The sequence below is a fragment of the Schistocerca nitens genome, chromosome 12 (genome assembly GCF_023898315.1).
Source record: "Schistocerca nitens isolate TAMUIC-IGC-003100 chromosome 12, iqSchNite1.1, whole genome shotgun sequence".
NCBI classification, from domain to species: domain Eukaryota; kingdom Metazoa; phylum Arthropoda; class Insecta; order Orthoptera; family Acrididae; genus Schistocerca; species Schistocerca nitens.
Window position 1 is genome coordinate 13,550,112 of NC_064625.1, and position 26,896 is coordinate 13,577,007.

General features: G+C 46.9%; 1 protein-coding gene and 1 pseudogene across 1 annotated transcript in view; one reads left to right on the plus strand and one right to left on the minus strand.

Annotated features, from left to right (window-relative positions):
* The window catches only part of LOC126215316 (AF4/FMR2 family member lilli-like), a 686,763-nt gene that overhangs the window by 172,608 nt on the left and 487,259 nt on the right, over nucleotides 1–26,896 (plus strand). The window lies entirely within an intron of this gene.
* Nucleotides 9,436–9,553, minus strand: LOC126215408 (5S ribosomal RNA; annotated as a pseudogene).

Genomic DNA, 26,896 nt, shown 5'->3' on the forward strand with positions numbered 1-26,896 from the left:
CGCGAAAAAGTCTCACGCTAAAACTTGCAGTTGGTGTGGTCCTTTTAGTGTCATCGTAAGATCTGTACTGTTCTTCTGGAGGGCTCTATCTTTTAACATGGGCTGGGGGATGGTCCCTGACGTAACAGAGACGCGAAAAAGTCTCACGCTAAAACTTGCGGCTGGGGTAGCCCTTTTTGTGTTATCGTAAGATCTATACTGTTCTTCTGGAGGGCTCTAGCTTTTAACGTGGGCGGGGGGCGGGGGGGGGGGGTGGTCCTAGCGATTAGCTGGAGACGTGGGTGTCCGTCCGTTATCGTAGGGCCTTCCAGCTTAACACGGCTCTGCTCTCGGAACTGCGTCTGTCTCACGGTGGGAAGGTATGACATGCATTTAGGCATTCTTGTGTTAGTCTGTGGTATTCCATTTGCTCACTCGTTACTCGCATTACTTTGGTTAATTTAATGTCATGACTTACTCGGAGCTATGTGACATACTACCGGATTTTTCATTGTGTGCGCCTGGACACCTGACTTGTTTCCACTTTAGGTAAGGACAGTGTAAATAGCAGGAAGTACAGCAGTTGCTCCATTGCATCGTAGAGCATCAATCTCATCGCGATTACGAGCACCGTGGGGATCAGGCTTGCATCTCGGGATGTGCAATAGGGCGGAGTTTCGTTTATTTCAAGCGTCAGTATCGCTTTGGATTTTCTCGGGACGTAATTTAGATATTTCGGTGCAACCAACGCTATTCTTGTCGTAATTTTACATTACAATACGAGTTGTCCACCTAGTCAATTAGTGTTGAAAATATTTGCTTACGTTTAGAATGTCTCATAGTATTTACTGACAAGGGCCCGTGACTTGTTACCAGTGAAAGTCGTTTTTTAATATCTATAGTTGTTCCAGAGATATTTGCGCTGAAACGTTAAAGTGGCCCACTAATACATATATATGTATAAAAAGAAGTTTTGTATCACCCCAGTTCATAGAACTCCTGAAGATATACGTTGACTGTGGAATTTGTATCACCGACGCAGTCCCTTGGACTGTTCAGATATGTCACTAAACCCGTCCAAAGATGTAAACAACCGTGCATGAGCAGCGCCTATTAGACGGGATCCGACAGCTGATCAGTTCCAGTCATTCCACCAGGAAGAAGGTTTACGGCTAGTGTTGTCTGTAGGTCAACCGTGTCTAGACGGTCAGTACCGCGGTTCGATCGCGTCCGCTATGTTACCCTGTGCCAAGAAGGGCTCTCAACAAGGGAAGTGTCCAGGCGTCTCGGAGTGAACCAGAGCGATGCTGTTCAGACACGGAGAAAATAGAGAGGGACAAGAACTGGCGATGACGCACATCGCTCGGCCCGCCCGAGGACCACTACTGCAGCGGATTATGGCTCGGAGTTACCCTGACAGGGACGCCACCATGTTGAACAATGCATTTCGTGCAGCCACAGAACGTCGTGTTACGACTCAAACTGTGCGCAATAGGTTCCAGATGCGCAACTTCACTCCCGACGTCCATGGCGAGGTCCATTTTCGCAACCATGACACCATGCAGTGCGGTACAGATGGGCCCAACAACATGCCCATGGACCGCTCAGGATTGAACTCACGTTATCTTCACCGATGAGTCGCATATGCCTCCAACCAGACAATCGTCGGAGACCTGTTTGGAGGCAAGCCGGTCAGGCTCAACGCATTGGACACTCTGTCCAGCGAGTGCAGCAAGGTGGAGGTTCCGTGCTGTTTTGGGGTGGCATTACGTGGGGGCCGACGTACGCCGCTGGTGGTCAAGGAAGGCGCCGTAACGGCTGTACGATACGTGAATGCTATCCTCCGACCGATAGTGCAACCATATCGGCAGCATATTGGCGAGGCATTCGTCTTCTTGGACGACAATTCGCACCCCCATCGTGCACATAGTGTGAATGACTTCCTTCAGCATAACGACATCGCCAGACTAGAGTGACCAGCATGTTCTCCAGACATGAACACTATCGAACATGCCTCGGTTAGATAAAAAAAAAGGGCTGTTTATGGACGACGTGACCCACCAACCACTCGGAGGGATCTACGCCGAATCGCCGTTGAGGAGTCGGACAGTCTGCGCCAAAGTGCCTTCATCAGCATGTGGATAGTATGCCACGACGAATACAGGCATGCATCGATGCAAGAGGCCGTGCTAATGGGCATTAGAGGTACCGGGTGTGTACAGCAGTCTGGACCACCACCTCTGAAGGTCTCGCTATATAGTGGTACAATATACAATGTGTGGTTTTCATGAGCAACAATAAGGGCGGATATGATGTTTATGTTGATCTCTGTTCCAATTTTCTGTACACGTTCCGGAACTCTCGGAACAGAGGTGATGCAAAACTTATATTTATCTGTTTAATCTCTTGCGTATAGTAAGCTTCTCCGATGAGATTTTTTAAATATATTAGGTCTTACTTTGTTAAATCAATTTAAACATAAAATATTTTCTGTTACAGTTTTGAATAAAGAAACAAACCCACTGACGATGGGACAGAGGTGCTGAAAATGTTGGGGTAAAAAGAGAAAGCAGTGTGTTTGCAAAAAGGCGGAACCCATATCCTATAAGGTTACATATTTTTTGATACTATGAGCAATTAGTTATTTCGTATGAAAATGGATCTGAGAATTTTAAATTTGTCTGTGAGAACGGAATTAAGTGCACCAAAGTTTCGGAAGTGTCAAATACGAGTTCAGATGATTCTGCTACTAGCAAAACCAGGCTTCGCGAGTGGTGTTCGTGAGCCTGTGGGAGGATGCGGTGAGGAGGTTGAAGACGACGAGCACCCTGAACAGCATAGCAGGTGTAGGAGCACTGTGGGGAAAAAGTGAAAGAAGTGGTTGGGAACAGCCGTCGAGCCGGTCGGCGATGTCGACTACGATGCTGGAATATAAATTCGCCGGTGCTACGAGAGTTTTTCTGACGTCTGGCGGTGAAAAGTGGGGCTGCAAAATTATTTCCAAATTTGTTGGATTTCAAAGACAGTGACACACAGAAATTGCTCGTAAGTCGCTAACTGTTTTCAAGAATGACCCAGAACTAGCGAAATATGTAAAGTCAGGAGGGAGGAAACGTGCCTTTACGTGTTCGACGTTTCCATTGAGGCTCAATAGTTACAGTGGATTGCCTTAACTCTTAGAAATACGGGAAAACTTTTTCTTCGATTTTAACACTATAGTGCTCGAGCAGTTCTTGTCACGAGGTCCAATGATAGATCAGTACGAAAAAAAAGCAACCAAATGTGTGGCAGAGGAATTCACGTCTATGGTTACACGATAACGGACGTACACACACTTCATTCCCACAGTAATGACGTACCGTGTCCCACACTAGGCAGACAAAGCCATATGTGCCTTTTCTTCCCGAAAATAAATAAAATGTTAAAGAGCCGTTGTTTTACTCACATTTGTTTCAGTCGTCAGTCTTCTCAGTGGTTTGATGCGACTCGCCGCGAATTCCGCTCCTGTGCTAACCTCTTCATCTCAGAGTAGCGCTTGCCAACGTACGTCCTCAATTATTTGCTGGGTGTATTCCAATCACTGTCTACCTCTACAGTTTTTACCCTCTACACCTCCTCTAGTACCATCAAAAGTTCCTGATCTCTAACAGATACGCTCTGTCCCTTCTTGTCAGTGTTTTCCACATTTTCTTTCCCCCGTCGATTCTGTCATAACGCCCTCAGTCCTTACTTTATCAGTTCACCTAATATTCAACGATGTCCTCTGAGAAGGGTTTAATAATCCTGGGGTTCTGAGCAGTGTCGAATGTGGTCGTCCTCTCGGTCATCGCACTACGAACTCTTGTTTTCGACACCGGATTGTGTGGAAATGAACTTCTCAAAGAGATCTTTTCCTTCATTGACGTCCTTTATGCCACCCTATGAGGTCTCTTCGTGTCTGTTCCAAGCGGCGGTATGTCTGAAATGTTTTCGTTTTCCACCCATAAAACCGCCTGATTCAAACGCCGCGCGATGCGGTGTATGCCATGGCAGACGCATCAAGGGAAGGAGTAAAATGGGGATAGGCGATCCCGTACTGTGGCAGTGGACAGAACTGTGGTGAAGCCTGCTGTCAGTTGACCCACCTTCTGGCTCAAATGAACGTCTGAGCTGTCTCTATGTGAGCACCTCGAATTTGAAGAATCGCCGAGCCAAAGGGCGACGTCGCAGGGTGGCACGCTTTTGCACCATCGCAGCAGAAATTTGCACGCACCTTTCAGCGAAATTTCAAAGTGCTACGTCACAATGGGAGGCGATTAGGGGATTTCGAAAAAGTGATCGTTCGATTGTGCTGGTCAGTGTAGACGGACACCCCATCGGCGCCGACGTCGGCATTGGCAGGAGTTCCGGTATATCCCCGCGTTACGTAGTCTGTGACAGTCAGTCGCTGATGCTGTACCCGGTAGGCCCTTGGTTCAATCGCATAACACGAGACCTGTTCAACCTGTTTTGTTTTCCCTCTACAGAACCAGTGTATGAGACATAATACACACCGAAGGAAAAAACTGGCAACACAAAAAAATGGAATGGAGAGTAATGAAATTTCGGGAAATACGTTTCTCTAGGTAAGATATTTAAGTGATTTGCATTGTAAGATCCCAGCTCAATATAAGAGCAAGATACGCCACTGCAAAAAAAAAGTTTGAGAAAAAGTTTTCTGGCTAAAAAGGATCCACTGCTATTTCCACTAATGTGTGGCTCGATGGTTGAGCGGTTCGGTGCCGGAGTAAAGTTCCGTAAGACCGGTGTTACGTCTGTAGTCAGAACTGCATCTACACGATTACTTCGGAATTCGCACACCAATGCTCGGTAGAGTTTCACAGAACCACTTGCAGACTATTCATCTACCGTTCTGTTCCCAAACAGCATGTTCCCTTATTTTATTACGAAAGTATTTTCTCCTTATGTAGCTAGGAGCCAACGAGATATTTTGTCATTCGAAGAACAAAGATGGTGGTGGAAATTTCGTGAAAATACACTGACAGAAAAAATCGCAACATCAAAAAGTAATTAATTTACAATAATGAAATTTGAACAATACATTTGTCTAGGTGACATATTTAACTGATTAACATTGAAAGATCACAGGTGAATGTAATCGCGAAATAACCCATTGCAAATATGAAATGCTGATATAGTAATAGCAGGTGCAACCGCCAGAATGTTGGATGCGAAAATGCAAATATGCATCCATTGTGTTGTACGGGTGTCGGATGTCAGTTTGTGGGATGGACTTCCATGCCTGTTGCACTCGGTCGGTCAACAGTTAAGTGCTTAATGCTGGTTCGATGACGCTGGAGTTTTCGCCCAATGACATCCAATATGTGCTCAACTGGGACCAGATCTGGTGATCGACCAGGCCAAGAAAACATGTCGACACTCTGTAGAGCATGTTGGGTTACATCAGCGGTATGTGGGCGCGTGTTATCCTTTTGGAAAACCACCCCCAAGTATGCTGTTACGAATGGCAGCACAAGAGATCGAATCACCAGACTGACGTACATATTTGCAGTCACGGAGCGTGGGAATAACGACGACAGTACTCCCGGTGTCATACGAAATCGCACCCCAGACCATTGTTCCAGGCACGCAGACAAGTTGCTAGTAGGCCCTTAACTGGTTTCCTCGTAACCAACACACGATCATCACTGGCACCAAGGCAGAACCAGCTTTCGTCAGGAGACACCACCTCCCTCCACCCTGGCTTCCAATGAGCCCTCGCTTGACACCACTCAAGCCGCAAATGGCGGTGGTTTGAGGCCAGTGGAAAGCAAGCTACAGGCTGTCTGGCTTGGAGCTGTCCTCGGAGCAATCGATTTGTGACAGTTGAGTCAATGTGGTGCCAACTGCTGCTCCGACTGGTGCTGCAGATGCAGTAGGCCGCGCCACAGCCGTACACCAAACTCAATCGTCTTCCCTCGTCCTACGTGGTATGCCGGGCCCGGTCTTCTTACACGGCCCCGTTCACACTAATTCTTCGAGTATAATGACTTTTCTGGAGACTAGAAATCTACTCTGTAGGAATCAGCATGCGTTACGAAAAAGACGGTCGTGTGAAACCCAGCTCGCGCTATTCGTCCACGAGACTCAGAGGGCCATAGACACGGGTTCACAGGTAGATGCCGTGTTTCTTCACTTCCGGAAGGCGTTCGATACAGTTCCCCACAGTCGTTTAATGAAAAAAATAAGAGCATATGGACTATCAGACCAATTGTGTGATTGGATTGAAGAGTTCCTAGATAACGCAGCATGTCATTCTCAATGGAGAGAAGTCTTCTGAAGTAAGAGTGATTTCAGGTGTGCCGCAAGGGAGTGTCGTAGGACCGTTGCTATTCACACTATACATAAATGACCTTGTGGATGACATCGTAAGTTCACTGAGGCTTTTTGCAGATGATGCTGTGGTGTATCGAGAGGTTGTAAAAATGGAAAATTGTACTGAAATTCAGGAGGATCTGCAGCGAATTGACGCATGGTGCAGGGAATGGCAATTGAACCTCAATGTAGACAAGTGCAATGTGCTGCGAATACATAGAAAGAAAGATCCCTTATCATTTAGCTACAAAATAGCAGGTCAGCAACTGGAAGCAGTTAATTCCATAAATTATCTGGGAGTACGCATTAGGAGCGATTTAAAATGGAATGATCATATGAAGTTGATCGTCCGTAAAGCAGATGCCAGACAGATTCATTGGAAGAATTCTAAGGAAGTGCAATCCGAAAACAAAGGAAGTAAGTTACAGTACGCTTGTTCGCCCACTGCTTGAATACTGCTCAGCAGTGTGGGATCCGTACCAGATAGGGTTGATAGAAGAGATAGAGAAGATCCAACGGAGAGCAGCGCGCTTCGTTACGGGATCATTTAGTAATCGCGAAAGCGTTACGGAGAGACGCTCGGTAGCTCGGTACGGGTTTTTGTTGAAGTTTCGAGAACATACCTTCACCGAGGAGTCAAGCAGTATATTGCTCCCTCCTACGTATATCTCGCGAAGAGACCATGAGGATAAAATCAGAGAGATTAGAGCCCACACAGAAGCATACCGACAATCCTTCTTTCCACGAAGAATACGAGACTGGAATAGAAGGGAGAACCGATCGAGGTACTCAAAGTACCCTCCGCCACACACCGTCAGGTGGCTTCCGGAGTATGGATGTAGATGTAGAATTGGGATGTTTATAATGGCGTCTTTGTCGTCTGAAAGGTAACATCAACTCGCCATGTCCAATGTAAAAAAAAAAAAAAAAATCACCTAAGGCTCAGGACCATTACAGCGTGTGTTCAAGCAAAGCTGATTTCCACCCTGATAGTGGCGTAACACGACTAGTGCTAAATATCAATAGCCATCATACATCACATGTCGAAACACACCGATCGTGTCGGACAACTTCTCCTTGGTGTTGCTGTTTTTCTTCTTGTCAGTGTCTGACCTCCTCCTCTATGCCATCAATCTTCTCTCTGTGTACGCCACGCCCTAATTGTGCACCATAGGGCTCCTCGGGCCTGGAATTCGAGGCTAACCTCTCTGCCCTCCTGGAATCCCGTTCGCAGGTGTTCTGTTTCGCGTGGGAGACTTTCCGTGTCGGTGTCGCCTCTAGCTCCGCCTCTGACGATGCCTCCCGCATTAAGGGAGCTTTTCATCGCACAGATTCCCTGTCTCCCCCCCCCTTTTTGAGTGCAGTGGTAGGGGCGTAGGAGGGTAATCCTGGCGCCGTTTAGCGCAGAGACGGACGCCCCATCGGCGTCGGCGCCGGCGTCGATTGCTCCGGCGGCGTCGGGACGCCTCTAACCTGCCGCGGCGTTAATGGCCTCTCTTCCGCCGGCCGGCGCTAATCCACAGCGCGCCCACCTCCCCCGCGTTCAAAGTGGGGGCGGCGTGGGCGGGCATCGCTGCGCTTTGACGCACCGCCGCCTCTCCTCGCACCACCAGCCACCTTCCCAAAGAGTGAAACTAACGAGAACACGGCAAGTGCCATAACCCGATTTGTCAGAAACTTCACTCTGCGGAAGAGTGTTGAAAACAAGCGAACACGTATCTTGGCTCATTCGTACGAGGGAGAATCAGAAAGTAACTCACAATATTTTCTTCTCTCGTGATACTGCAGCTGGAACATTGAAATTTCGCGACATACCAGTTTGAAGCTTCCGCTACAGACCCTATTTTCTCTCGAGCGAGAGAAGCATGAACTACGAAACTTGTGAAGAGCAGCGAAGTGTAGTTAGATATTTGTGGGCCAAAGGGCATAAATGGAACGAAATTCATTGGGCCACGCGTGGCATATACTGGGACTACAGTAGGGGTCATAGGAATGTCCCTAAGCGGTGTGAATTCTTCCAATAGGGCCTCACTCTAGGCGGCAGGTAGCAACTGCAACCTCGGAGAATGTTGGAGCCACTGAGGCAGCAATTCTGAACAACCGGCGTTTGCAACTAACCTTATCGCAGCAGTTCAGCATTTGCAATGGCGAGGTGTACTATACTGTTCATGATGCACTCAAATTTCGTGAAGTTAGTACCCGCTGGGAGGTCCAACAACCTGAAAGACAACCACAAGGGCCAGCGAAAGATAAACAGCTCGTATCACTTACCGCGTTACGCCGCAAAAGGGCACCACATCGTGAAAGGAGCCATGGCTGGTGATGAGTCATGGGGGTACCACCACACGCCCGAAGCTAAGCAGGCCTCTATGGTGTTCTCCAGTACGAAAAAAATTAAGAGTGGCTAAGTGTGCTATGAAAGATCTTGTGATAGTCTCACGGCATATACATGATGTGTTATTGGTGGACTTTGCTGAACACGGGACCACTGTGGATGCTGCAACCAGCATTTAACCTTTGATTAAGCTGCGTCGTGCCGCCCTACGTGCCAAACGCCATAATATTATTGCTGAGGCTGTCATATTTTTTCATGACACTTCTCGCCCCCCCATGATGCTGCTCCTGTTCGTGAGAAAATCACCAAATTTGGATGGGAGAGGGGGGGGGGACACCATACAGTCCTGACCCCGCACCATCTGACTTTAAACTGTTTGATGTCATGAAGAAATTCCTGCCGGCCTACATTTTGAGACAGATACGGGCTTCCCAATGTGTGTGCGACAAATGGTGTGTCTCTCGTGGCCATATACACTCAGAGACAAAACAAAAACAAACGAAAAAGGAAGGAATTGTCAGAATGCAACGGAAATTGGTAGATGTAATGTACATATAGAAATTTGAACGATTTATTCAAGAGAAAAGCACTCCGCCTTCAGGCCACAAGTGGCCCATCGGGACCATCCGACCGCCGTGTCATCCTCAGTGAGAATGTGGACACACCGCTCTTCCATTCGTTATGATGGTTTTCTTTGACCGGAGCCGCTACTAATCGGTCGAGTAGCTCCTGAATTGGCATCACGAGGCTGAGTGCATCCCAGAAATTGGCAACGGCCCATGGCGGCCCGGAGTGTCACCCATCCAAGTGCCGGCCACGCCCGACAGCGCTTAACTTCGGTGATCTGACGGGAACCGGTGTATCCACTGCGGCAAGGCCGTTGCCTATTCAAGACCTTCACAAATTCGGCAAGCCCCAAAGGCGTTGGTCTACTTGTGGCCCTTATCAAAGCAACCTATTCGGTTTCGCATTGATTGATAGAGTTGTTGGATGTACTCCTGAGGGATATTGTGGCAAAATATGACCAATTGGATAGTTATATTGTCAAAAATCGCGAGACGGTTGGTGGGCCCTGCCCAAAAGGCTCCGAAAGATATGTCGACCGACTGTGAAGTTGGTATTCCACCACTTTCCTGGGCGTCTCCAGACACGTCTTCGACCTGTTATCTCATTGACTGTAGTATAATTGTTTTCAGTGACCCGCTTCGAACTGAATCACGATGAGCTGGGAATACATGTCTGAACAGCAGTGGGATACTAACCCGGTTGTTGCCCACCGTATGGCCCGACAACCGGGAGTGGTGGTCTGGGATGCCGCGCTCTTCCAAAGGTGGACTCCTTTCGTTGTCGTCCGTGGCAACCTAACAGCGCAGTGGGACGTCGAAAATAGTATACTCCCCGTTTTGTTGCCCCTCGTGGCAAGCCATCCTGGGCTTGCATTTCCGGAAGATCATTTCCGTCCGCACACGGCGAGAGAGTTTCTACTACTTTCCTTCGTGCTGGGCCAGCAAAGTCGCCGGATGTCTCACCAGTTGAGAACGTTCGGAGCATTGTGGGCAGGGCACTGCAACTATCTGGGGATTTTGACGCTGTAACGCACCAAAGGGACAGCATTTTGCACGATATTCTTGAGGAGAAAATTCAGCAACTCTATCAATAAATGCCAAGCCGAAAAAGTGCTTACTTAAGGGCCAGAGGTCGACCAAGACGTTACTGACTTGCTCAGTTTGTGGATGTCTTTCTTTTGAATAAATCATGCAGTTCTTACGAAACCGTAATCATTTGTTTGTCTGTACATGTACATCACACGAACCCATCGCCGTCCCATTCGGTTAATTCCTTTCTGGTTCGTAGTTAGTTTCTCTTTTGTCTTGGAGTGTATCATGGAAAGGAACCGCACAACATGAATGGACGTGGCTTGGGTACTTAAAACACCACTCGACTTTGACGCCCTGGGTCGGTGAACCACGAAGCTCGTAGCGATCGGACAGCTCCACACACGCTCCGACAGCGAACCCAGCCGACTGCACCGCACGGAGATGTCTTCCCTGGTCGCGGTTCTAGGTGCGCAGTCCGGAACCGTGCGACTGCTACGGTCGCAGGTTCGAATCCTGCCTCGGGCATGGCTGTGTGTGATGTCCTTAGGTTAGTTAGGTTTAAGTAGTTCTAAGTTCTAGGGGACCGATGACCACAGCAGTTGAGTCCCATAGTGCTCAGAGCCATTTGAACCATTCTTCCCTGGTCCCTTTGCAACCTACCGACTGCCCACACACCCCCTAGCCGGAAACTACATGCACAACATCAAAGGTGGTACATGGTGCGAATATCGATACACATCGCTGCTGCCGCACGTAGAATGAAGAAGAACCACAGCGTAACCGAAACAAGTAGCGATTTCTGTTTTTCATATGATGGTGCAAGTCGTCGAGTGCTCCACATGGCCAGTGAGGCCTTTAACTCAACGTGTGGACGGCGTAGTCCAGTGTGGGGGCGAAACTTTCCAGCTGTCTTTTCGTGTCAGGATACACATCTTCAGGATGACACTGCTGCTCTGTCTTCCAGTGTGCGACTCGGTAGCTGTGGGATCAGCGCGACGCGCTGCTAAACCGGGTTCGATTCCCGGCGGTGTCGGAGATTTTATCCGCTCGGCTACTAGGTGTTGTGTTGTCCGTATTTCCCGACGTCATAACCGACACGAAAATCGCCTGCATGCCGAGACAAGACAAGTCGGAGTCTGTGTGACTGAAACTTCCTGGCAGATTAAAACTGTGTGTCCGACCGAGACTCGAACTCGGGACCTTTGCCTTTCGCGGGCAAGTGCTCTACCAACTGAGCTACCGAAGCACGACTCACGCCCGGTACTCACAGCTTTACTTCTGCCAGTACCTCGTCTCCTACCTTCCAAACTTTGCAGAAGCTCTCCCGCGAACCTTGCAGAACTAGCACTCCTGAAAGAAAGGATATTGCGGAGACATGGCTTAGCCACAGCCTGGGGGATGTTTCCAGAATGGGTCCCGAGTTCGAGTCTCGGTCGGGCACACAGTTTTAATCTGCCAGGAAGTTTCATATCAGCGCACACTCCGCTGCAGAGTGAAAATCCCATTCTGGAAACATCCCCCAGGCTGTGGCTAAGCCATGTCTCCGCAATATCCTTTCTTTCAGGAGTGCAAGTTCTGCAGTGCTAGTAAGTCGGTTATCGCTCAAACAACCGGTTCTCGGTTATATCGTTTTTTTTTCAGGCCATTTTAGGCTGACCTTTTAAAACTTCTTAGAATAACCGGTTTCTGAAATAACCGGTTATCGGTTTTTTTCATTCCATTCATTTCGTGTAATAAACGTAGAAATTGAACAAAGATTGAAAAATTTTCATTCTCTCAGTTTCAACATACATACAATCACAATATTAAACTCGATAGGCAAATGAAAGAAGAGTTACTCCGTCCAATGTTCGCTGCTTTTTTCGAAAAGCGAAAAGAATACTACATAAAATCACTCGTATTGATTCTAATTTTTTGAAACTCTGCTCAAAAATCCTGTTATTGTCGGGGTTGATACCACCATTTGGAAATGACGAAGTGTCCGTGCTAAAGGTTTAACACTGAGGTCGAAGAACTCTGATTCTGGTCTTAACTTCTCCGTTTACGAGGCAGACAAAGGCATATTACGTAGCACACGAGCAACAGACCAGCTACTTTCCTACTTTATTGGGTGCTATGAATAAGTTTTTAAATTTTTAACTTATTACTGTTGCCATAATTTCCTTCCTCTTCTATTATTTCTTAAAAACGGTAGACTGACCTTTAATCTTTTAAAGGAACTGATGCTCTGTATTTCATTGCTACGTCACTCCATAAAAACATTTCCAGGCTAGAATTGGTGCTACTCTGCGATGCAACGGATGTCTGGCAGCGAGAGCTAGGAACCGCAGCACAGATCAGGTGGGGGCCAGATACTGCGTACTTACAGCGACGACACGCGACAACAAAGACATCATTGTCTCAACAGTGCTGTACTAACCCTTGCGCCAGGTATTTGTTGTTCGTTTCTGACAGCGTTATTATTAGAATAACGCTGATCGGTTATGGCCACCTTCTAAACAGCGCAAATTTCAAACTGACGCAAATCTTACGAATGTAAATTACTCCTTTTTTTTAAAAAAAAGGTTAATTTAAAAACGAAAAATTTTAGCACTGCTGCCACGCCTAATTGATAATTCGGTTTTTTACTCCGTTATTACAAAAAAAATAAAAAATTACCTCGTATAACTGACCAAAAAATATTGAAAAATTGCCTCTAAATGCAACCACGGTTTTAACCGTCCAGTGTATGTGCGCGTGTCGAAAGCAAAACAATAATTTTAAAAAATCTTCCAAGGTGCCAGCAGCCGTGCTCAGATGGGTGCGAGGATACGTCGATGGACTGACGAACATTCAGAGAGAGTGCTGCACCAAGATTTGCCCGCCAACTCACTCAATATTAATCCCACTGAAAAGAAGGGACCTATGCAAACAACAGGTGAAAAGTAGCCACCGACATGTTCGCAGTTTGATTGCTATACAGTATGTAATACGCAATGAGTTTCTTCATATGGATTTGGCATATCCGTTCTTCCTTGTCGAGTGCTTCATCAAGAATGCTGGTTTTGTGTGTGTGTGTGTGTGTGTGTGTGTGTGTGTGTGTGTGTGTGTGTTGGCGGGAGGCGAGGGGGCAGCTAAAATATGTTTCACTTTTCTAGTTCTCCCAATGTCTTCAGTGTGAAAAACTGCACTACGTACCTTTCAGTGTCACTAAGCTATGAAAGCAAGATGGCTGACAGTTCAGTATGTTGTGGGCAGGGGTTCGTTAGATCTAACTATAACGCTCAGTCCTAAAATTTCGAAGTATATGACTATTCTTCATTCACTTCTATATGATTGCATATGACAAACTGTGACAGAAAACAGGTACAATAAAAAACATCAAAAATAGAAATCACAGCATGGGGTGACTAAATAAATACAAAAAATATCTGTTCTTAAAATTTGAAAGTGCAATTTTAGAAACTCAGTGATACGTGGACGAGTAGTAAAGAGCATTTTTTTTTTGTTTGATAGAAAATAAAAGCCCACTGATGATGCTGGAACTTCAGCGAAACACGTCTGGGAAATAGAAGCAAAAATGAAATTGTGTTTTCCTCAAGGCGGACTCCAAAAACAAAACAGTTTGCAAGCAGACACGGGCAAAACAGCTGCATCCTCAAGACCCGTTTTACACGGTGGTAGTATAAACTTACACATCTCACTGCATACATCATGCGTCCAGTTTTTGCTGATTGCAAGGATACGAATGTAAATCGAACAAGTACTCAGAGATGGTGTTAAGCAAAGGCAAATAACTAAGTTGAAAGTTGATTTTTCTCTCCTCCTTCAGCAATAAATGTGCACAGATATATGTGATCACCTTAGCAAAACTCGTCCAGGTAGCCAAAAGAAAGTATCATCTATAATAAATAGGTACGTAGTTAATTTCTTCTTTGTCTCCGCTTGTACATGTCTGCAGTCCTGGTACTGAACCCCGCCGCCACAGTACACTAGCATGGCGGTAAAGGAGCAAGAAAAATGCTGACGCCTACTGATAGAGAAAAAGTAGTAATTCGTGTCCTCCGTTTGAAGGAGAGCAACGCCTGTAGATATTTTGAACGCTCACACTTTGAAATTGCCAGATGGTTCGAGGGCATCGTAGCTTTTTAGCGAACTTGGATTGCTCCAAGATAGCTGGTTAACTTCCTGCTGCCGTCAGCATATGACTGTATGTAGAACTGGTATATTACGCACAGTCTTTTCTATAAACCGTGCATAGTTTTTCCAAACAATTTCTTATAAAAAGATAGGTCACAATAGTGGTTGATAAGTATTTTAATAAATGCCTTAGTTTACTGGGAAACAGATTTGGAAAGATGGTGACCCTTATCTCGATACGGAGCCACATAGGAATTCCAGGAAATGAACTCGCCGACCGTCTAGCTAATGCAGGACATCAACTTGACGTTGGGATACCGAGAACCGACTTCCCATTACAACTTGGACGCAATATTTTGAGGATCTGGGGATTGGAATGGCAGGCTGCTACGATCCAAAACAAGCTGAGGGCGATTAAAGGTTCCACTAAGGTGTGGCGTACATGTTTCCAGGCCTCTCGTAAAGATGCTGTTGCGCTGTACCGCCTGCGCACCGGCCGCTCTAGACTCTCCCACGAGTTCGTTCTGTGTCGGGAGGATCCTTCTCCACTGACGACGGTAGCGCACGTCCCTGTTGACTGCGCCCTGCTGGCCGCTCTACGAGACGCTCTCAGCTTGCCCGCCTCACTACCTCGGTTGCTTGCGGATGACTGCGGATGACGTGACAGCCACTACTAAGGTGTTGCATTTCCTGAGGGAACGCTGATTTCACTCTAACGTATAATACTCGTCCACCTCCAGCGTTAATCGTGGTTGAGGGGGGAGGGGGAGACAGGACGGCCTCCCTGTATGGCGGGTACCTGTCAGCGTTAATTGTGGTCCAAATGGGCATAAAGCGACCAATAGTACCCCTTTCGGATCCCAAAAATCGGTTGTCATGACTTTACCGGCAGGCTGTGTTTGAATTTCCGCGCCTTTGGCGAAGAAGGATGCCGCCACTGGCGTGATTGTTGCTTGGTCTCAGGTGTAAAGTGGTATGCCCATGTTTCGTCGCCCGTGACAATTGAGTCCAGAAAGTTGTCCTGTTCGGCTGCAAGGCGATGAAGAAATGCGCGGGAAGCATCAACGAGTTGCCGCATGTGGTCCTCAGTCAGCATGTGTAGCACCCATCTTGCGCACACCTTCCGGTAGTCAATGTTTCCGTTAAAATTCTGTGAGCGTTGCTTCGGGAAACCTCAGGAACCAACGTGCAGAGATCATCCAGAGTGATCCGCCGATCTTCACGCATGCTTTGCTCAACCTTAAACACTGTCTCCTCAGAAATTGACGGTCTCCCCCACTCCTTTGTTCGTCGTGAATTTCGGTCCGACCAGCTGCAAACTCTCTACACCACTTGCGAACATTTTTGACGTCCATCCACGACTTACCATACACTTCCGTCGATTGGCGATGGATTTCAATCGACGCAGTGCCCTTTGCGTTGAAAAACCGAATAACGGCGCGCAGTTCGCACTTGGCGGTAACATCCAACGGGAGCTCCATTCTCAACAGCTGCCAAGCCAAGACTGCGCGCTTCAGCGCGGCGTGCGCATGTTTACACAAAGCGCGTGAAGCACTCTTCATAACAGTGTGACCAACTGCCACACAAACAGAGTTCTCTACTTCTAAAAAAATATACCTTATTTTTGGGCTTACCCTCGTAGAACGCACGTGAATGTGCACTAATAGGCGTCCGTGAACTTTTGACCGGACAGCGTATATTGAAGGCGAATACTTCTACAGTCATTACAACGAGCTGTTACTGTAAGTAGGCCGTTTAGGTTTTTATGTTGGTAACGTCACGAAGCGCTCTGTATGAAAATCACTGACTGCGCTGTGTGCAGTCTGTGGGTGGTTTGCATTGTTGGGATATTCGCTTGTGTAGTGTTGGGCTGTTGGATGTGAACAGCGCGTAGCGTTGCGCAGTTGGAGGTGAGCCGCCAGCAGTGGTGGATGTGGGGAGAGAGATGGCGGAGTTTTGAGAGCGGATGATCTGGACGTGTGTCCATCAGAGAGAGAGTAAACTTGTAAGACTGGATGTCATGAACTGATATACAGGGTGTTACAAAAAGGTATGGCCAAACTTTCAGGAAACATTCCTCACACACAAATAAAGAAAAGATGTTACGTGGACATGTGTCCGGAAACGCTTAATTTACATGTTGGAGCTCATTTTAGTTTCGTCAGTATGTACTGTACTTCCTCGATTCACCACCAGTTGACCCAATTGAAGGAAGGTAATGTTGACTTCGGTGCTTGTGTTGACATGCGACTCATTGCTCTACAGTACTAGCATCAAGCACATCAGTACGTAGCATCAACAGGTTAGTGTTCATCACGAACGTGGTTTTGCAGTCAGTGCAATGTTTACAAATGCGGAGTTGGCAGATGCCCAGTTGATGTATGGATTAGCACGGGGCAATAGCCGTGGCGCGGTACGTTTGTATCGAGACAGATTTCCAGAACGAAGGTGTCCCGACAGGAAGACGTTCGAAGCAATTGATCGGCGTCTTAGGGAGCACGGAACATTCCAGCCTATGACTCGCGACTGGGGAAGACCTAGAACGACGAGGACACCTGCAATGGACGAGGCAATTCTTCGTGCAGTTGACGATAACCCTAAAGTCAGCGTCAGAGAAGTGGCTGATGTACAAGGTAACGTTGACCACCTCACTGTATGGAGAGTGCTACAGGAGAACCAGTTGTTTCCGTACCACGTACAGCGTGTGCAGGCACTGTCAGCAGCTGATTGGTCTCCACGGGTACACTTCTGCGAATGGTTCATCCAACAATGTGTCAATCCTCATTTCAGTGCAAATGTTCTCTTTACGGATGAGGCTTCATTCCAACGTGATCAAATTGTAAATTTTCACAATCAACATGTGTGGGCTGACGAGAATCCGCACGCAATTGTGCAATCACGTCATCAACACAATTTTCTGTGAACGTTTGGGCAGGCATTCTTAGTGATGTCTCGATTGGACCCCATGTTCTTCCACCTACGCTCAATGGAGCACGTTATCATGATTTCATACGGGATACTCTACCTGTGCTGTTAAAACATGTGCCTACAAGTACGACACAACATGTGGTTCATGCACAATGGAGCTCCTGCACATTTCAGTCGAAGTGTTCGTACGCTTCTCAACAACGGATTCGGTGACCGACGGATTGCTAGAGGCGGACCAATTCCATGGCCTCCACGCTCTCCTGACCTCAACCCTCTTGACTTTCATTTATGGGGGCATTTGAAAGCTCTTGTCTACGCAACCCCGGTACCAAATGTAGAGACTCTTCGTGCCCGTATTGTGGACGGCTGTGATACTATACGCCATTATCCAGGGTTGCATCAGCACATCAGGGATTCCATGCGACGGAGGGTGTATGCATGTATCCTCGCTAACGGAGGACATTTTGAACATTTCCTGTAACAAAGTGTTTGAAGTCACGCTGGCACGTTCTGTTGCTGTGTGTTTCCATTCCATGATTAATGTGATTTGAAGAGAAGTAACAAAATGGGCTCTAACACGGAAAGTAAGCGTTCCGGTCACATGTCCACATAACATATTTTCTTTCTTTGTGTGTGAGGAATGTTTCCTGAAAGTTTGGCCGTACCTTTTTGTAATACCCTGTATAGTTTGAGCAGCCTAGTCCTCCATTTTTTCTCTTTTTACCTTTTTACGGGTTTCTCTCATGATGAGGAGGCTCTGATGACCCCGTATTTTAATCCTTATAACACAGGGAATCTTGACTCATCCATAGAAGGGGGGGGGGGGGATGACGAGATGCCGGGCTTTTTCCAAGTCTGTACCACTGATCTTGCCAAATCCCTAAGTGAGCATGACGAATCCGTAAGATAGCAGAGGAGCGGAGGAGATGGTCTTGGAAAGCGACTTGAAATGGGACAAGGATGTAAGGTCGGTTTGTAAAGAAACTCGTTCTCTACTTCTAAAAAAAAAAAAAAAACCTTTCAAATGATAAAACATGACCTATACAAGAAATCCGACTACCCCTGTTAGTCATGGCTAAAAAAAAAAAGAAAAAAATGGCATAGTCTTTGTCAGAATGTGCAAACATTAAAATAAAATTATGATGAGCAGCAAAATGTCTGAGAAGAATTTTGAAAGAAAATTAATAATTGAACGTTAATTTGGCGGCCTTTCAACACTGTCAACAAGACGAAATAATGGGAAGAATATATACTGGAACTAAACAAAATTGAACCTTGATATTGTGACAGTATTTTAAAATAGATAATTTAACTGCAATTGTCTTCAAATTTGAAATGAGAGAGAGCGTAATAAGATACTGATGGATCCTCCTGTTTCATTAATATTCCATTTACGGCAGTGGTCCACGTCTCCGTTGTAGTCGAATCAGCTGGCAGCACTGGAGCGATAATAATAGTTCCAGTTTGTGCGTTGTCGTTACGCGCGCGACGTTTTATCATTAAAAGTTTATTAATCACGCGTTGCGGGTATGTCGGAATTATGCAATGTCTTTAGTATTTACGATATATAGCCGGTTAATGCCAGTACTTCGCACAGTTCTTTCACCGTGTTGCCACCGGAAAAGTCACATCTGTTTATCACTATAACAGTCCGTTAAACATCAGTCTTCGTCTTTAAGACAGTTGGATGATATAATAAATGTTTCTTGATCAAATCACAGCACTGTTATCTTACTTAACATTTTGGTTTGTTTCACTTTGACGCAATTCTAACAGTTAGTGTCTCCACACGACAATGGTGTCTGGTTCACGGCTAATTGTCACAAGTTCACACAGTATGTAAAATCGTCACCGTAAACACTCGGTATACTTTTCAGGTTTTATTGTTCACTTAATAATGCATGATCTCCTGTAAACACAGCAGACGCACTGCAGTTAATTGTTCCTCCGCGTGTCACTGTCTTTCACGCCGAACGTTTCAACGTTTCTCCACCCGCGAACCGGCCACGATACCACCACAACTCGCACGCTATCTATCGATGTTCGCTGTCTCCCTCCCTCCCTCCCTCCCTCCCTCCCTCCCTCCCTCCCTCCCTCCCTCCCTCCCTCCGATACAGTACTTCTCCTAGCCTAACCAAAGATTTACAAAGCATATAAAACCAGAACATTCATATCCGTAGAATATAAAACATAAAACAGTAGAAAAATGAATGGAGAAACAATGTAACGTATTAACAAATAAAGAATAGTTTAAATAAATGATACGTACTATGACAAGGTAATGCACAAAAGAAAAAAAATATTATCGACTTTCGGGGAAAGCAATTTCTTTAAACGTTGTAGGGAAGAGGAACAGTCGAATTCGATCGATTGGGACAATTCTAGGAAAGTGTAGCTCATATATAAAGGAGAATGCAGCACAGAATACTTGCGCGACCCATTCTTGAGTACTTCTCCAGTGTTTGGAAGTTCCACCAGGTCGCATTGAACGAAGAGTTTGAAGCAGTTCAGAGGCAGCCTGCTAGATTTATTTCCGGCAGATTCGATCAACACATGAGTAATACAGATCTTCTGTGTGAACTCAAATAGGAATCCATGAAGAGAAAACAAACGCTTGCGAGGTGCCAGGACTTTGCCACCATATACGAGGGTTGTTCAGAAAGTAAGTTCCGATCGGTCCCGAAATGGAAACCACAGTGAAAACGAGAAACCTTTTATTTGCAAGTTAGGTACCTGTTCCACCAACTTCTCTTCATAGTCGCCGCTCCGAGTTTTGTCGTAGTATTGTATGAGACGGGTTTACGATTAATCAAGGAAAACCCCCAGTTGGGAAACGGGGACAAAATTAATTGGTTACTGTGAAGCTGCACTTTACAATTTCTTTATTGATTACTTTAACCATTAAAAGTAATTTCTTTACCACTTGACGAGGAACAGATCCAAAAGTTAGCAGGCATGAGTGCCTTTTCAAAACAATTTACAGTTAACGGCCAAGCCATTTTACGTAAAACTGGCTTTGATAAAACATTTGATAACAAATCAAAATTTTCCAAGTAATGAAATTAAAAACTTTACCGTTAATAGCCAAACCATTTTACTTGAAACAGACTTTGATAAAGCATTTAATAACAAAATTAAAACTCTCGAAGTAATGAAACAAAAACACCAATTGCATAGAATTTTGCTACCAAACATGTAGGGAGCCACTTCTTTTAAATTTTGCCACAACAAGATGTTAAATTATAAGGGCTCGCTAACAGGGAGGCAGAACTAGCATTTTCAATGAATGCCAAGTACATTAAAACAGTCAAAGTAAAGATACATTCACTTTTTACGATAGCTAACAATTTTAAAGCCACGTAATTTGAAAAAAAAAGTGAAAGGCAAACTTTACCATTTTAAACAGTGGCCAGAAACAGAGTAAGATACAACCATTTAACATTTTACAATAACTAACAACTTTAATACCATGTCCTGCCACCAAAATGTCCTGGGATAGAAATAATTAACCCACCGGGTTTAAGGGCGGCCACAATTGTCTCCCGAAGGATGCTCAGGCTAGAAGCGGACTAACAGACCCACAACGCCTCACATTCAGCAATCACATCGACCTCACGCGAGGCCAGGGGAGGAGGAGGAATCAAATCAGGAACCATAATCCCTGCCCAAAAATACGCTTCCTCCCGGGCAGTACTAATAAGAAGTCAAAAGATCACTGTCTATAATTACACCGGACAGGAAACCCGAACGCAGGAGGCCACAAGGCAGAAAAGACGCTGGTTGCACAAACCAAAATTCAATTAACATCTAAACCTTTAGCCAACTTAACTTGCAGTTTATTAGAGAAACAGCAGGTGACCTCCGATGCAAAGGTCCCTCCCACCCGAGCGTGTCCACGTCGCCAGCGTACCCAACTGGGCACAGTCACGCAGCCACGCGCTCTGTAACCGGAGCCCTCGTCTTCTCTGCACCCACGACGGCGAAATACCACTCCTCAGGTTAGGTGAGTTACTAGTCCATCATTCGCGCCTCCAGACGGCCAATTTAAAGACGTCCGTCGCCGCTCCCACCAGGTAGTGACTCGGAACCACAGCCGAGGCCCCCGGGTGCTCACAGCAAGAGCTTACAGCCTTGTCCCGTCAACTCGTCCCACTCGTCTCGCACCGCCAGGATAGACCACGCGGCTTCTCGGAGCAACAGCCAACTCTCCACCGCCACGCCACGCCGCGGTCTCATCGTACGACATTCTCTAATTCCCGATTTTAAAAACCGACCGACCGACTCGTCACCGCTAGACAACCAAACGGCCATCCCCCCCCAAAGATCTTATTCCCTTACACAAGGCTAACAGGAAGCAACGACTCGATAAGACCAGTCAAGCCACAAGAGGGGAATCTCAACAGAATCGTACGCAGCATAACGATAAATATGAAAGAATCAATTAACGACGGAATGGGAGGACTCAGAACAATATTAACAGCGCGATATATATATATATATATATATATATATATATATATATATATATATATATATATACTCCTGGAAATTGAAATAAGAACACCGTGAATTCATTGTCCCAGGAAGGGGAAACTTTATTGACACATTCCTGGGGTCAGATACATCACATGATCACACTGACACAACCACAGGCACATAGACACAGGCAACAGAGCATGCACAATGTCGGCACTAGTACAGTGTATATCCACCTTTCGCAGCAATGCAGGCTGCTATTCTCCCATGGAGACGATCGTAGAGATGCTGGATGTAGTCCTGTGGAACGGCTTGCCATGCCATTTCCACCTGGCGCCTCAGTTGGACCAGCGTTCGTGCTGGAGGTGCAGACCGCGTGAGACAACGCTTCATCCAGTCCCAAACATGCTCAATGGGGGACAGATCCGGAGATCTTGCTGGCCAGGGTAATTGACTTACACCTTCTAGAGCACGTTGGGTGGCACGGGATACATGCGGACGTGCATTGTCCTGTTGGAGCAGCAAGTTCCCTTGCCGGTCTAGGAATGGTAGAACGATGGGTTCGATGACGGTTTGGATGTACCGTGCACTATTCAGTGTCCCCTCGACGATCACCAGTGGTGTACGGCCAGTGTAAGAGATCGCTCCCCACACCATGATGCCGGGTGTTGGCCCTGTGTGCCTCGGTCGTATGCAGTCCTGATTGTGGCGCTCACCTGCACGGCGCCAAACACGCATACGACCATCATTGGCACCAAGGCAGAAGCGACTCTCATCGCTGAAGACGACACGTCTCCATTCGTCCCTCCATTCACGCCTGTCGCGACACCACTGGAGGCGGGCTGCACGATGTTGGGGCGTGAGCGGAAGACGGCCTAACGGTGTGCGGGACCGTAGCCCAGCTTCATGGAGACGGTTGCGAATGGTCCTCGCCGATACCCCAGGAGCAACAGTGTCCCTAATTTGCTGGGAAGTGGCGGTGCGGTCCCCTACGGCACTGCGTAGGATCCTACGGTCTTGGCGTGCATCCGTGCGTCGCTGCGGTCCGGTCCCAGGTCGACGGGCACGTGCACCTTCCGCCGACCACTGGCGATAACATCGATGTACTGTGGAGACCTCACGCCCCACGTGTTGAGCAATTCGGCGGTACGTCCACCCGGCCTCCCGCATGCCCACTATACGCCCTCGCTCAAAGTCCGTCAACTGCACATACGGTTCACGTCCACGCTGTCGCGGCATGCTACCAGTGTTAAAGACTGCGATGGAGCTCCGTATGCCACGGCAAACTGGCTGACACTGACGGCGGCGGTGCACAAATGCTGCGCAGCTAGCGCCATTCGACGGCCAACACCGCGGGTCCTGGTGTGTCCGCTGTGCCGTGCGTGTGATCATTGCTTGTACAGCCCTCTCGCAGTGTCCGGAGCAAGTATGGTGGGTCTGACACACCGGTGTCAATGTGTTCTTTTTTCCATTTCCAGGAGTGTATATATATACGAAGACAGTAACTTGTTCTCGAAAGAACATTTACTGTTGATGACCGTGCAGCTTTCCCGTGGAAAAAGTGATGACTAACTGAAAACCTCAGCTGCCGACAGGTCTTGTTGTTATACCTCGATGTGGACAGCTGAAAATGTGTGCCCCGACCGGGACTCGAACCCGGGATCTCCTGCTTACATGGCAGACGGTCTATCCATCTGAACAGTATTCTGTTCTTTCGAGAAAAGTTACTGTCTTCACATACGAGGTGTGGCTAGAAAAAAACCGAACTAGTACTGGTGAAACAATAAAACGAATGCAATAAGGCTGAAAGTCGCGTGGCCTGTCACGTGACTCTCGCTCTGCCTACTGCTCGAGTTTCATCTGCCTCCTGCACTCAGTCTGCCCGTGGCGTCTGTTTTAAGTAGTTGACGTTTTGTCTGTACGTCGGAAAATGTTGAGTGTACAGAAAGAACAGCGTGTTAACATCAAATTTTGTTTCAAACTAGGAAAATCCGCAAGTGAAACGTTTGTAATGTTACAACAAGTGTACGGCGATGATTGTTTATCGCGAACACAAGTTTTTGAGTGGTTTAAACGATTTAAAGATGGCCGCGAAGACACCAGTGATGACACTCGCACTGGCAGACCATTGTCAGCAAAAACTGATGCAAACATTGAAAAAATCGGTAAACTTGTTCGACAAGATCGCCGTTTAACAATCAGAGCAGTGTCTGAGTTAACAGGAGTTGACAAGGAAAGTGTTAGGCAGATTCATGAAAGTTTCAACATGAACAAAGTGTGTTCAAAAATGGTTCCAAAGTGTCTCACAATTGAACAGAAGGAACGCCGAAGAATGTTCTGACATCCTGGAAAACATTGAAAGTGATCCCACCTTCTTACAAAATGTTATTACTTGCGATGAATCGTGGTTTTTTACTTACGATCCCGAAACTAAACGCCAATCGATGCACTGGAAAACTCCTGGTTCTCCACGACAAATAAAAGCACGAATGTCAAAATCGAAATTCAAGGCAATGATGATTGTTTTTTTTTTTTTTTTTTTTTTTTGACATCAAAGGGATTGTGCACATTGATTGGGTACCAGAGGGACAAACAGTGAATCAGCATTACTACATTAGCGTCCTGGCTACCCTACGTGAGCGAGTACGGAGAAAACGGAACGATTTGTGGAGAAAAAAGTCATGGATCCTTCACCAAGACAATGCCCCAGCTCACAGTGCGTTGTCAGTGAAGACGTTTTTGGCAAAACACAACATTCCCATCTTAGATCATCCACCCTACTCACCTGATTTGGCCCCCTGTGACTTTTTTCTTTTCCCTAAAGTCAAGTCAGCTTTGAAAGGAACTAGATTTGAGACTGTTGAAGCAGTAAAAGAAAAAGCGACGGAAGTAATGTATGGACTTACCGAAAATGATCTGCAGCATTGCTATGAACAGTGGAAAATTCGTATGGAGCGGTGTAGAGACCGAGGAGGAGAGTACATTGAAGGAGATAACATGAAATTGTAAATAGATGTAAATAAATGTTTTTTCCAGCATCAGTCCGGTTTTTTTCTAGCCGCACCTCGTATATAGTTAAAGGCTACCCAGCCATTGACCGTCGTCTGTGCGAATGTGCACAGGTTGCCCAAACTCATACGGGAATCGCCAAAGCGTGCGCGAGTAATGAGTGAGTGGGCAAATGTCTATAAGGTACAATACATATGTAGAACTGTGGACAGTTGGGAATGTGAGACTCACGGGAAGCGTGCAAGGGATAAGTCCCTGCAGTCGCGCTATCTGTGTCCTCGGTGGCTCAGATGGATAGAGCGTCTGCCATGTAAGCAGGAGATCCCGGGTTCGAGTCCCGGTCGGAGCACACATTTTCAGCTGTCCACATGGAGGTATAACAACAACACCTGCCGGCAGCTGAGGTCTTCAGTTAGTCATCACTTAGCGCGATATATGTTGAGAGCCGACACACGGCTCATTGTATCCACTTTCCAATATTGTCGTCAAAGAAAGCAGCCGCCTGTGCTTCCGGCCAGTTATCTGCACTGGTCTACAGCTCGTTGTGTGTGGAAAAATTCTGTCTTCATAGCCAGCGGTTCTTGTGAGCAGAGATGAGACTCAGGGGGAGCCAATTACGGACTGTATTGTGAGTGATCACGCACTTCTCATCGGAAACGCTGCAGGAGCGTCTGCATTGCCCCTGCAGGGAGCAGGAGAGAATTGTCTTGAAGAAGGAACTGCTCGACAGTTGTGTTATGTGGGCTGCATGGCACAGGCGACTAACCAGACCCTCATACTTGGCGGGAGACGCTGTTCTCTACCCATCTTTACGTGCTCACTGTTCACTCAAAACTGAAAAGAGCGACGCGACACGATGGACGGGCATACTACTCGTAGAGACACTGTCCAACACATCTGTGCAAAGCTTTACCGGTTTTTCCCAGTGGTTTCCATTTCGCGACAGATCGGAACTTCGTTTCTGGACAACCCTCTTTACAATAGCTGATAATTCCTATTTCATTTAATTAGTATGGGTTCGCATTTCTTTTAGGTGGGATTATCGAATTATTAACAATTTAATGGGCGATACTGGGAAAGCCTCAGGGTTACATACCTTAACCCGCCCGTCAAGAAAGAGGTGGAGAGAGGCTTGTCGCGGTGGCCGTGTTATTGCTAAGATACGCGTGGAATCAGGGGCGAGGCGAAAGTTTAAGATCGTAGAGGTAACATCTTAACAAGCGCAGCCACCAGTCCTTTTAGTACGGACGGATGTACGAGGAATGCCTGTGGCAGATGCGGGCTATCGCGGAAGTTCTCAAGCCAAACGCCGAAGGGTATTCCTCACAAAAGACACAGAAATGTATCTGGTTGGCTGAACTGCAGCCGGAGGAGAGGTAAGAATTTGTACTAGAAGAGTTTGAGCTGAATGAAGGCGCTCGGCTGGTAGCTTCGTGAGTCCTAGACTCACAGGTATTCAGTTTCTAATCATTGGCCACAAGGAGAGTTCACCGTAAGGAGGCGAGGTAGCTCTAAACTGGAGTCTTCGCGGCGGGGGGGCGGGGCGGTGAGGGGGGGGGGAGGAGGGAGGGGGACCCTCTGGAGGGTGTCTGTGGGAGACACTCAGCTGGTCAGCGTTTTGAGACACTGAAACTTCCTGGCAGATTAAAACTGCGTGCCGGACCAAGACTCGAACTCGATACCTTTGCCTGTCGCGGGCAAGTGCAACCTCGCACAGTTTTAATCTGCCAGGAAAGTTTCATTTCAGCGCACACTCCGCTGCAGAGTGAAAATCTCATTCTGGAAACATCCCCCAGGCTGTGGCTAAGCCATGTCTCCGCAGTAGCCTTTCTTTCAGGAGTGGTATTTCTGCAAGGTTCGCAGGAGAACCTGTAAAGTTTGGAAGGTAGGAGACGAGATACTGGCAGATGTAAAGCTGTGAGGACCGGGCGTGAGTTGTGCTTCGGTAGCTCAGATGGTAGAGCACTTGCCCGCGAAAGGCAAAGGTCTCGAGTTCGAGTCTCGGTCGGGCACACAGTTTTAATCTGCCAGGAAAGTTTCTTTACAGAAGCTCTCCTGCGAACCTTGCAGAACTAGCACTCATGAAAGAAAGGATATT